Here is a 13,633-nt window from a genome sequence, read left to right as displayed (position 1 = left end):
AAGCTACCTTGTTTCAGTCGGAGAATAAGCAAAGAGCAGCTCAAAGATCTCAGTTTAGTTCGCGTTCAAGTAATTACAGTTTTGTTCGGTCAAAATAATTAAAATCAATTATATAAAAATTGAAATTTAAATCTTTAAATGTTTCGCGTACCGAAGGAATCGATAGTTCGCATCTCCAACACTCGAGTCAGCACCGTATGGGGCTAGTCTTCCCCAGACTTCCCACCACTACGCAACGACCCGAGCGGACACACGGGATAGTCGCCATTACAGTATCCACCCGGACGACCAAGAGTGAGGTGCGTGTCGATATAGCTCCTTGAACGAGTGTTCTTTCGAGTTAACTATCGAGGCCCCGTGATCAAAATTCCGTCGACTTCAACGCTCCAGATTATGGTAAGTACCCGTGTACTTATTTAGAGGTGATTGTAAGTGAATTAGTGCGGTTTTACGAAAAATAAATTGGACCACGTGGAATGGCTTCACTACCTTGCGACATGACGCTAACACCGATACTTATGGTTTGAAGGGCAGAAAACCCTTCAAACGAACCTAAATGCTCCCTGGAAGCTACCTGAAATTATTTATATGATAATTATGCTACCTGAATAAATTAAAATATTAATAATACCAACTACCATAACTTTTGTACAAAAATTGATACTTTATGCGTCTCGCTACGGCGATTGATGCCACTCGCTACCTGTTCCATTGCCCCCTCTTTGCTTGCTATTTTTTCTCGCTCTCTTTACGTAATTATCGCATGCTACCTATTACTTATATTTTCCCCAACTCACAAGAGTTTTGGAGGAAAAAATATGCTACCTAGATGTACGCTACCTTTTACAAGTTTTGATGTTCTCTAGCGTTCATTGAGTTTTGGATTCCGGTTGGGCATGGGGAGGCTATCTTTCTGTTACCTTTTCTTTCTTTGGTTGGAATCCAGAATAAGAAAATTATCTAAGCTCTCTTCCGTTAATGAATAAGCTACCTATCATTTTGGAAATAATTTGAGACCGTAAGCTACCTATTTTTATGGCGAAAACCATTTCCGGGTTAGAAATGCTCCCTTCCAGTAAATCAGCCACGTGGCTGATTCAAGCTCCCTAGCTCATTTTGATACCTTTTCGATGGATGAGATGAAAATATCAATATCGATAATTCGATAAAACTGTTATGAGAAAAGCCAAGGTATTATAATTCATCTACAGAATTATATGAAAAAAAAATGCGGTGAATGATTAAAATTAAAAAATGATCTATCTGTGTGAATTTTAATTCTCCATGATCATTTATCCCTCAATTAGAAATATACTCTCCTAAACAAGAAAAAGAAAACAATGTAATAAAGGTCAGAAAAATATCTCCAAATTCAAATAAGAACGAAGCTGTTCCAGTAGAAATTATGACCAAAAAATCTACCGTGAAGCCAAGAATCTCAGATTCCGGCTGCTCTCATGAACAATACATACTATAATTTAAAAAAACGACCGATGAGTAATGTAGAAAATTACTAAAGAATCCGTAATTACGCCTCAAATTATTACGTCTCTTAAATTACGCCAGGTCTCACTTTCATCATTTTCCCCATCCATTCTCACATTTAAGCGAAATCTTCGGAGTCATACTATAATAGAAATCGGGGAACGTTTCAAATCTATTTTATTCATAATTTTTCCGTTGAAAATTCACGAATTTTTGTTGGAAATATACTCCTGGAAATGGATCATTATTTGAAAATAATTTAACATATTTTTGATTTTTTTTTATAATATAAAACATGAAAAAATTTCATAATGGATTTGACTCGTCTATTAGAAAATTATGGCACTATTAGAATCTACTTCTATTGGTGATCTTAATTTATGATTTGTTCTCACAATTTCGTAAATCTAATAATCCATTTCAACAACGACGAGAGTGCAGAGGTTGCTGACGCGCGCGCGCAGCGCGCCCTATAATGCTGTCAGTAACGAAAATGTCCCTTAACTATCCTCGGAAATTAAGTCTGTCTGTTACTCCACTATCCGTCGTTCATCGCTGACTGCAAGTATGGAGATACGTTGGTATATCGTCAAGAAGGGTGCATTGCAAAATTTTCAAATTTACTGGCGATGGGCTGATGTAAACCATACTCAGTCAAAACAATCAGACTGAGGAGCCTGTGCCTTTGGCTTTCAGAGGTGGGTGACAAGGATGTGAGTGGGGATTGGATTAAGTGGGGGTAACTCTGAGTGGCACAATCTGCTCATTTCTATTGTATAAATCAAGTTGTTGACATTTGCATAATAACTGTTTCTGAATTTTTAGTGTTATGAATTTGAACTTGATTAACGATGAAATCGTTCATGAAGATTCTCATGCATCTTGAAAATGAAAAAAAAATAGAGAGTTTTTCAAGTCAAGCGATCATTGATACTTCAATGGTAACTTGGATATTTAAACTTATTATGAAAATTGAACATCATATTCAATTGCATTTCCAATAGATGAGTATTTCAGAAACGTAGTGGCCGACTTTCAATAATTTTCATTATCGTGTGAACTTAAAAATGAGAATCCTATTGAATATTAGGTAATGAACAGATTTTTTAATAGCAATATGTAGGGAAACTCAATACAAAATGATCGTTGTTCAAACCTTCAATATATTCTACGTGAAATTTCAAGGGTACTTTTCTAACAGTGTATGCGGAAAGGAAAACTGTTCGTTTTGAATCATATGAAACGATGCATGAAGACGCTTAGGCACAAAAGGATCAAATGAGTGATTTCAATGAGGGAGAATTCTGATCGGAATTATTCTTGACATTCCGTGCAAGTTCTGACTTGAATCATGATCGTTATAATACAAAACAGTCTAATGGAGTGGTATAGTTATTTCCTAAACTACAATAGATGGGGATATTCCACAAACGTATTTTAGATCTCAGAAAGTTGGAAACAATTGGTTCTCGGAGAAAGTCTCATCATCACTTTTTCCATTAAAACGAAGACACTTAGTTCTAGAAGAGACTCGAGCCATCGATTAATTTATTATTTTATTCTCTTGGTGAAGGAGGATGGTATAAAAATTTAACATATGTTGATGCTAGGTCGAAAATGGTTATGGCTGATAATTACACCGATATTCTTGATTTTCTATAAACATTCGCGTATGAAAATAACTTAAATTGGGAAAGTTACCGTCTGACCATTAAGTTTCATGAGGCGAGATGGGTATATCATAAAATGTATGTAATATACGATGGATATGGTTCGCACATTTGAGAAGTCCAATGTAAGTATAACAATGAACTGTAGCACCGCCCCAATGGCCATTTTCCAACAAATTTTCAGCAAAACACCACTAATGCAGGCAATAATCGTTGACGAATTTCACTAATGCTTTCCCACTCAATTCGACGGCAAAATTCGGAGAAGGTTAAAGGGCCTAAGATTAATATCCATCCGTTGCAATACTCATGGAACACAATTTCATTGTAAAACGACACCAAGTTAGAGGACACCAAGTTAGGAATGGTGACACAATCAAAGAAAGGATAGCAGAAAAAAATTCCTTTAGACAGGAAAGATATCACTGTGCGTATTTTTATATGGAAACAAATTCTCATTAATTTAATTAGGCCTCATTCAGTGTTCAGGAAAAACGTGATCTATTGCCGGTATATCTTCGTGAGACTCTGCAAAATCAACGTTTATTTAAAATTAACGACCGCACAGGCCAACACTTTCTTTTCATTTAAATTAAAAAATATATATACATATACTAGGGGGCTTCGCCCCCTTCTCGCTCCGCTCGCCAACCCGTGTGACCAAGAAGGTGTGGGCCGAGAGGGTGTCACCGTGAGGAATAAGGGATTTTTCGAGGTCACAGATAAAAGTCAGAATCTGGGTCACAGTGAGGATAAGAATCTAGGCCGCAGACAAGGGTCAGAATCTGGGTCACAGACAAAGGTCATAATGTCGCTCACAGTGCGGGTCAGAATTTAGGCCAGAGACAAGGGTCTTCTTCTTCTTCTTCTTCCTTGTTGGCTAGAAACCCTAATGGGAATATGTGCCTTTTTCTGAAGCTTGTTTCAATAGTTAACTGAAGATGTCTCTGTAGATGATAGAAGATTGGGTTGTTGATGCTTCGAATAATTTCAAACACTATTATTTCCTTGTCCATTAAATAACTGATTTAGATAAATGTTTTCTTAATATGTACACTTTCTTTCAATATGGCACTTGGAGGTAGACGAGAGAGAGAGCAATCGAAACAGTACAGAGAAAGGAAAGAGGCTCCTTCATAACCGCTCTCTTCCCCCCATTTTATTGCCCCCTCCCCACTTATCACATTTAACACATGCACAACACTATAATTTAATCCCTTTAGTTATTCAGTTGTGCGTTGATTTGCCATTATTCGCTCAATTATTCTTTATTATAATTATTTGTTGCTATTTTGCCCCTCTTTTTAATAGCTCAACTAGATTTTTATATCTTTGTGATGCATCAAAAATTTAACAAAGGGTAAAATAACACTCAGAGGTGATTCCAAAAATATTAATTGCACATCCGAGTCAATTTGAACACCTAATTTCGTAATTAAAGAGAAGAATTTGATTCTGTCTGTTGTAGAAATATTAAAACAATACCAAACAATTGGGTAATGGCCATTATTGCATATCCACAATCACATTCAGAACTTCTAATAATATTTTTGTCAAATAGATGTTTACGTAGTAAGGAATGGCCACTCCGTAGGCGATTAATCAAGGTTATTTGGTGCCTATTCAGATTCAATCCCTGGAACCAGCATTTGTTTTTGAGTTCATTTTGGGATTTGAAATACTTCTCTCCCTTATGTTTGTCCACTGAGCTGAGATGGTCGTAGGACGCAACTAGAAGTTGTTTTTTCAATTTTTCATTTAGTTTTGTACATTGATACGTTAATTCCTCGCTAATAGGCTCCATTAAGGCTTCTTTGGCTAATTCATCAACAGTTTCATTTCCTACTATTCCCACATGAGATGGGACCCACAAAAACTCTACTTCCACATTATTATCGGCTAACTCAATAAGTAATTGTTTAACTTCGTACAGCAGCAAATCGTATCGATGTTTTGTTCCTGAGGAGATGGCAACCGAGGAGGATTTTGAATCAGAGACTATTAGTCCTTTCTCAATCTCAGAGTCCATTATGAATAATAGGGCTTCCTTTATAGCTGTTAATTCTGCGTAATAAATCGAGTTATATTGGTGTAACCTTATTTTCTTCTTAAAATCTAGGTCAGGACACCAAACTGCTGAACCAGTACGAAGGTCTTTTTTAGAACCGTCTGTATAGATGACTTTACTGTTATGGTATTTTTCATTCAGTAATTTTTCGAGGTCTTTCTTCACATCATGAGATTTTTTCAGGCGGTTTCCATCCACAATATTAATCGAAGTTTCTTGATAATTGATGTTGAAGGAGAATTGATAGCAGCATGGAATTTTTGAACTCTCTGTACCGTCCCAATCGTCCAGATTTGTTAGCCAGATACGAAATAGCGCGTGTTGAGATTTTTTGCGTTTTTCTGTGTGAGTTTCTGCTGTTCTTAGCATTAGTTTCAATTTTGGAACGAGCAAGTTACCAGTATTGGCCACAGTTCTTGCTAAATATTTTTTGATAAGGATTTCTCGGCGAAATCTCAATGGGGGTTTGCTTGCTAGGTGTAATAGAACTTTAATGGGGGTTGTTGAAATACAACCTAAGGAAATTCTCAGCGCCGCGTATTGAACTCTGTCGATTCTCAAAAGATCTTTATCAGTACCGTCGTGAAAAAACATTGAACCCCAATCCAGTGTGGTACAAACTAGTCCCTTATATACTGCTTAAAGTATATTAGGATGAGCTCCTACATTCAGCCCAGCAATTGATTTTAAAATTGAGATGTATCTTTTAGCTCTAACAACCGTGTTATTTATATGTCCTTCCCACTTTAGATCCTTGTTTAGCATAATTCCCAAGAACCTAGTATTCTCAACCTCTTCGATTCTGGTATCATTTAAAAAGATCTGCAGTCTTTCATTTATCGAAGGGAGTTTTCTTTGAGTAAATAACATAGCTTTGGTTTTTTCTTTGGATAAACTTAATCCCCTTGTCTCCAGCCAATCATTAAATATGTTTAATGAGTCCTCAGATTCTTTGATTGCATCCTCGTAGGTGTCGCTAAAGTTGTAGATGTCTTTGTCATCTGCAAATGAGAGGAATCTGCTATGTTCACCTATGAAGTGTGTCATATTCCTCATATAGATGTTAAAAAGAACGGGGCTGAGAATACTTCTTTGTGGTAGGCCTCTTCCAGTTTCTAATTGTTTGATAAGAGAGCCCTTGAATTCTACGAATAATTTTCTAAATTCCGTGATATTCTTGATAAAGCAGACAATATTATACGGGATACCTAACTCCTTCAGATCTTGAATAAGTATTGCCGGTACCACGTTGTCGTAAGCACCCCTCTATATCCAAAAATGTAGCTTAGACAAATTTTCCCCTTAACATCCCTGAGTTAATATCTGTAACCAATATTGCAATGTTGTCTATGCAACTTTTATTTTATCGGAATCCAAAGAAATTCTTTGGGAGTATCTGTTCTCTTTCACACCACCAGACTAAGCGATTATTGGCGACTTTTTCGAGAATTTTGAGAAGACAATTTGACATTGCAATAGGTCTAAAGCCTAGGCCTCCCGGTTTCGGGATTAGGTTGAGAATGTAGTCAGACCAACCATCAGGGATAATTCCCTGCCTCAAGAATTCATTGAACAACGTAGTCAGAACAGGAACAAATTCGAGAGGTAACTTTTTTATTAACTGGTAATTAATTCCATCAGATCCTGGTGCTGATTTCGTTTTTGAAAATTTAATAGCTGTCCTAACTTCTCGTTCCTCAATATTTTCTCTTAATTCTTGAATTTCGGAGTCATATATTGGTAGATAAGTTTTTTGAACGAAGGGGAATTTATTGAGCTTCTCTATTGCTTTCAAAACTTCTGGATCACGTGAACTGCTCGAATTGTTTTGATGGGGAACATTAAAACGAGACTTAAAGGCTTTGATCGAATTCCATGTTTCTTGTATACTTTTTTCCGGTGTTAAGGTACAACAGAATGCTCCGAAACTCCTACGTTTAATCTTCCTCAATTCTCTTTTTACTTTCCTCCTGATCTCCATGTATTTGTTAAATTGATTTGTAGAAGGATGATTTTGAAATTCATGTTCAGCGTCTCTTCTCTCCTGGATTAGAGACGAACACTGTTCTGTCCACCAAATAGTTGGAGGACGGGGCTTACGATTAATGTTAGTTTTCTTACCTCCGCAAGTGCGTAATTTATCAGTAATTCCCTCTATCATTTTTTCATAGGCTACCCTAGGAGAATTCCAGTCCAAATCTCCTAAGACCTTCTTAATTTCCTCATTATACCTCTTCCAATCCACCTTATTAGTGTTAATCCTTGCCCTAACAGATACTTTATGGAAAGAGTGATACTTAAGCCAAGTAATCATGATAGGATAGCGATCGCTATCCATTCTATCATAAATCACTTCCCAATTAAAATTTATAGTTAAATCTTTATTGCATATTGAAAGATCTGGAGCGCTGATCAAATGATCTGGACGGCCTGTTAGTTTGCGTGTTTTAACCCCAGTATTCAAAATGGATAGATCAAAGTGCATGAGAAGATCTTCGCTTATTGTACCTGTGGCATTTTCATTAACTGTACTACCCCATGTTTTACTCTGGGCGTTAAAATCACCGCATATCAAACAATTTTTCCCAAGTATTTGGATGGCATCGAAAAATCTCTTCCATCCACTTTTATCAATAAATTTATCAGGACGACGATAAACGTTTAGAATAATAATCGGATGAAGATCTTGTTCAACTTGGATGCAAGTCCATTCTAATTGATTTGGAAGATTTAGGTCTGTAATAATAGTGTATTCGATATTTTTTTCAATAGCTATAAGTACTCCTTCAAATGTTCTTTGTAGCCGATCTTCTCTAAGAATATTATAACCGAGGAGCGTGAAATTATTGATTTCAGGATTAAGATGAGTTTCTTGGAGACAAATTATATCTGGGAGGTGTTGGTTTAGGAATATCTGAAATTCACCTTGTTTAGGGATGATGCTACGTGAGTTCCATTGACATATCTTCAGAATTTTGTTCTTCTCCATTCTGAAAATTTTCAAGGAGATTGTTTGTTTCAGCCAGAATATTTTGAATTACTGTGGGGTCTTGGATATGATTTTTGAGAATTGATGACTGTGATCCTTGAACGTGACTGTTCAACTGCTTGTTAGTAAGAACAACTTGCGAGTTAATCACACCAGCATCTGATGAACCATGAGGATTAGAGTTCTGTGCCTCGAAAACATCAAAATATTCGTCAAGTGCATTCTCACTACCCTTAAATGTTAGATTTGTGATAGATTTCCTACGATAGGTTTCACCATAATAAATTCGTTTGGCCTCTTTGAAAGAAATGTTCTCATTTGCTTTAATTCGATTAATAGTCCTTGTTTGGATTTTAACTGGACAATCCTTAAAATAGGCGTCGTGGGATCCTTTGCAATTAACACAATTAAGCTTAGTTTCTTGGCAGGCAGAGGACTCATGTTCTCCTCCGCATTTAGAACAAGTCAACTCTTTAATGCTGGTGCATTTAGATTTGGGGTGACCGAGTCTACAGCATTTGTAACATTGTAAAATTGGCGGAACAAATGGGCGGATATTTATCTTGGAGAACCAGACTGTAGCAATACTAGGAAGATCCTGGTCCTTAAAAAAGACTTTGACGGCTGTTGTGTTAATTATAGTGGGTTCATTTTCATCATTGAGTTTATTCAATTTTTTCATAATGCTAACTACTTTAGTAGGTTCAATCTTCTCTCCACCTAATTTATCTTTATAGACCGCAAGGCTTTTTTTAATAGTGTCTTCTGAGAAAGATGTGTTAACCCCCAATAGAACACCAACTCGAAATTGTTTGAATATTAGTATAGCAGCCCTCCAATGAATATTGATGTTTGTTATATTATCGATGAGTTCATTAGCGTCTTTCCATGTTTTGAATGTGAGAGAAATTTTATCCTTACCAGCACTTTCGATTGAGAGCAGTTTATCCAAATATTCTTCGAATTTTAGTCCGATGGTTTGTATGTGTAGTTTACCTAAGTTATTTGCTCCAAACAGGAGATTAACTCCAGTGTCCCAAATGTAAACAAGGTATGGGGCCTTGGCCGCCTCTGTGTAGCGGGCTGTGATGTCGAGTTCCATATCACTAGTATAATTGAAGCTTTTGGGTGATTTTATTGGCTCTAATATTTCGTTATCTCTACTTTTTCTTCTACTCATTATTAATTATAATTTTGATCGCTTCATGAAATTATTTGGTTCAAGGACCGAGACCATTCAGCTTCTCCGTTTTTTAGCGTTAACAGATTCGCGTAGCTCTTTTCATTTGATTTTTTCTTTTTTAATAAATTTTAATAAATTTTATCTCACTTGGTGCACATATTTTATCACGATAAGGTTTATAGGTTAAGACATAGCAACGATATCACTCAGTTAGGACTGTAGAACCATATAGAATTCTCGCAGCGATTGCACTTTCAAATATACGTATCGGAGTACCGCTCTTCGCCGAGGCTGGAACGAAACTCCCAGAGACAAGGGTCAGAATCTGGGTGACAGACAAGGGTCAGACTCTGAGTCACAGACGAGGGTCAGAAGAAGATGGGGATACCGACGGGAGTGAGGGGGGTAGTAATGGGTACTGCAGAAGGGGGGGCAGTAGGGGGTAGTGGCGAAGGGAGGGGGGAGTAGGTGGTAGTGGAGGGGTGGGTGGGGAGGGGGCGGAGAGGGGTGGGGAGCGGGTGGAAGGGGGAGTGAGAGGGGGGCGACTCGCAAATTTTTAAACCTCCTTATTTTTTTATTATACTAGGAGGCTTCGCCCCCTGCTCGCTCCGCTCGCTAACCCGGGGTGGGGGGCTTCGCNGGAGTGAAGGATGAGGGGTTTTTCGAGAACCCGAGCGATCCAACTTCATTGTATAAATAAAATTAGCTGTGTATCCACCTATTATGTGGGCACTTATTAACATATTGATATTTTTTCATACATGGGTATCCGGTTACACATAGTCAGTCCTTCATATATATCGACACCCTTTGAAATATATACGCACATTCATATTTCATATGTGAGAATCGTGGGCACAGTAAGTGTCGGGATATAGGCCACAGTAAGTGTCAGAATCAGGGTCACAGATAAGTGTCAGGATCTGAGTCACAGACGAGGGTCAGATGGGGCGGGGTAGCGAGGGGCAGCGTGGGGGGAGGGGTAGTGGGGAGGTAGTTGGGGGTAGTGGAGAAGAGAGGGGCGGGTAGCAGGGTGTAGTGGAGGGGTGGGCGGGGAGGTGGAAGAGACGGGGAGGTAGGTAGGGAGGGGATGTGAGAGGGGGCGACTCGTAAATTTTTAAACCTCCTTATTTTTTTTATTATATAGATAGATGATTCATGGGCCATGTAGTGAGTGGTATCTTGTGAATGGGAAATCGGAATCGAAAGATTCCCCTGACAATTATAAAACGAACACTAATTATAAGACAAAACTATGGAAATTATATATTCGGATTGACTTCATTGATAATCAACGGCGTGAAATTGTGATGATAAATTATGCAATTGCATCTGAGAACTATATAAAATATTATGTTCATATTAATCTAATGATTAATTTCTTCAACAATGGGATTGAAGATGCAGACACTAAGTGCCGAGCGCGTGGAATGCACTTTATAATGCTAGTTTAATTATCGATCAATCGATTGTTTTTGTTCGATTAATGAAAAATCGATACAATGATACGATTTTTCTGGTAAATTTTTTCTCTGTCATTAAATTGATGATGATTAATTGATTGACGAAAAAATAATTATAACAATAATAGGTTATAAACGGTGTTTAAGCAATTGTAAAAGCTAATTGAAGCTGAAATTTTGAAAAAAGTTTGAAAAAAGTCTCCCAGAAAATTGTGAAAATCATTTTGTTATGTGTGTTTTTAATCTATAAATTGTGTTGTTCAGTGTTAAAGTAAATAATGAATGATTTTGAGTTGTGACTTTAATAAAACGTGTTCTCCAGTGTTTCTTTTAAGACAAAAAGCATAATATTGGCAACTCTAATTGACAGGCAGAAGAAGAAAGATTAACCGCAAAGTTTTCTCCTCTCTATTTATTATAATTTATTGAACTGATATCAGTGTTTTCATTAATTCTCCAGTCGTTTCCTCATTCATTACTATAATTATCTACAAAACAGTGCTTTTATGATGAAAAGGAGTTAAAATTGAGGATTTTGTGAGTAAAAATTCTTCAATAAAATTAATGTTTTACTACCCAAACATATGCATATTTATGTATTTTCTGATTTCAGATTTGTTGTTCTACATTCTTTGCTGTAATTTTAATTTCCTGGTGAATAACGGAAAAGTAGGCAAAAGAGAATTGTGAGGTATATATTTTGATTATTTATACATTATTCAAATTGAGTTTCAATATGAGAAATTTCCATTCAGAATTGGTGTTGGTTTATTTCAAAATTTTTTGGATCTAAATTTATGAAATTTATGAACATTCTCTCAGGCCCAATTACATCAGTTAACTGAATTGTGAGTTAAGGGAAGATATAAACTTTGGAATTCAAAGCAAAATATGACCTTTAGGATATAATTTATCAGGAGGATGAATCTTACTCTAAAGTTTATTTGCACAACAATGCTTGGTGTGCAACCGGGCTTGAGGAAAATAAATTGATGTAAGACAAGAATTGAATAAAATTTAAATGGGGATTTTGTATAGCAATTTCAGGGATTTTTTTTCTCAATCAAATTTGCTGGGCATAACCTTAATCTTTAATATTAGTATTGGCGCAAAAAAGAAAAATTCTACAAATAATGCGTCTCTCCCCGTCGTGAGTTTTTCTTCTTTTATTCCAAGTTTTGAATTCCCATCTATAATATTACGAACTAAACTAATATTGAATGCAATTTCTGATCAATTCATTTTTTTTTGTTTTAGGGTGGTTATGTGGAAAGTTATACACATGTAAAAATTTTAATACCAATGAGAAAAAATGTGTTGTTAATCAGAGAATCAATGAGAAATATTAAATTTCGATGCCAATGAGAAAATGATGATGACGTGATTTTATGATAAAAAAATTGCCAATAAGAAAATATTTATCGAAATTGTGCTGTTAATGATAGAATTAATATTTAAGTTACGATGCTAATGAAGAAATTATGAGAAGTTGAAGAAAGTATTAACATTAATCAGATAATTTTATTTTTCTTAGAAAAATATAATATTAGAAAAGATTCTAATAAATAATTGATAGAGATCAATTAATTGATAGAAAAATTCGTAAAATTTCATTTTCCATTATAATTAATCCTTCCATTAAAATATATATTTTTTCATAGATTTGGAAAAATACGACATAATGAATCCCAAAAAACTCCTCCGAATCCAAATGATAAAGACGATGATATAGTAGGAATTATCAATGAAAATTTTAAAACAAAGTCAATGTTTGGTTTTCCACCGAATTATTGCTCGGGCACATGCATATACACACTTGCACACTAGTTTCGCTAGCATGCTTGCATGGCTTTGCCCACAGCTCATCTGTTCTCTCACCTCAGATGACCAGTGGCCTCTCACCTCTGACACCTGAGACGCCACTTGATGGACAAGTATCCTTTAGTCTGCCTCGGTCCTTTAGTCTGCCTCATTTGCATTTCGGCCATTGTACAGTGTACTAGCGCCGTAAAGTTGGGCGGCCAGGGTACTTGGATCGGACCCGCAACCAGGCCAAAATTACCTGCTTTTTACGTGCTTTTTTTCTGCACAAAAAAATAATTTTCTGCTACAATAGCTTTTCCGGAAAATCGATTTTCATGATTGGAGCATCAAGTCAGGCGGCCACATTACCTAGATCAGATCGATGACTGCACTAAAGTCAAGAGCTTTTTAAGAGATAATTTTCTGCGAAGAAAAAAAGGGGAAATAATGATTTTTCCGGGAAAATCCAAATTTTCTGGTGGAGCCTGGAAGCGACTGTCCTCGGATCGGACCCGCAACCAGGCCAAAATTACCTGCTTTTTACGTGCTTTTTTTCTGCACAAAAAAATAATTTTCTGCTACAATAGCTTTTCCGGAAAATCGATTTTCATGATTGGAGCATCAAGTCAGGCGGCCACATTACCTAGATCAGATCGATGACTGCACTAAAGTCAAGAGCTTTTTAAGAGATAATTTTCTGCGAAGAAAAAAAGGGGAAATAATGATTTTTCCGGGAAAATCCAAATTTTCTGGTGGAGCCTGGAAGCGACTGTCCTCGGATCGGACCCGCAACCAGGCCAAAATTACCTACTTTGTACGTGCTTTTTTTCTGCACAGAAAAATAAATTTTCGGCTACAATAGTTTTTCCGGAAAATCTATTTTCATGATGGGAGCATCAAGTCAGGTGGCCACATTACCTAGATCAGATCGATGACTGCACTAAAGTCAAGAGCTTTTTAAGAGCTAATTTT

This window comes from Diachasma alloeum, unplaced genomic scaffold (genome assembly GCF_001412515.2).
Source record: "Diachasma alloeum isolate Michigan unplaced genomic scaffold, Dall2.0 Dall_scaffold_00465, whole genome shotgun sequence".
Taxonomy (NCBI): Eukaryota; Metazoa; Arthropoda; class Insecta; order Hymenoptera; family Braconidae; genus Diachasma; species Diachasma alloeum.
This window is presented reverse-complemented; position numbering follows the sequence as displayed.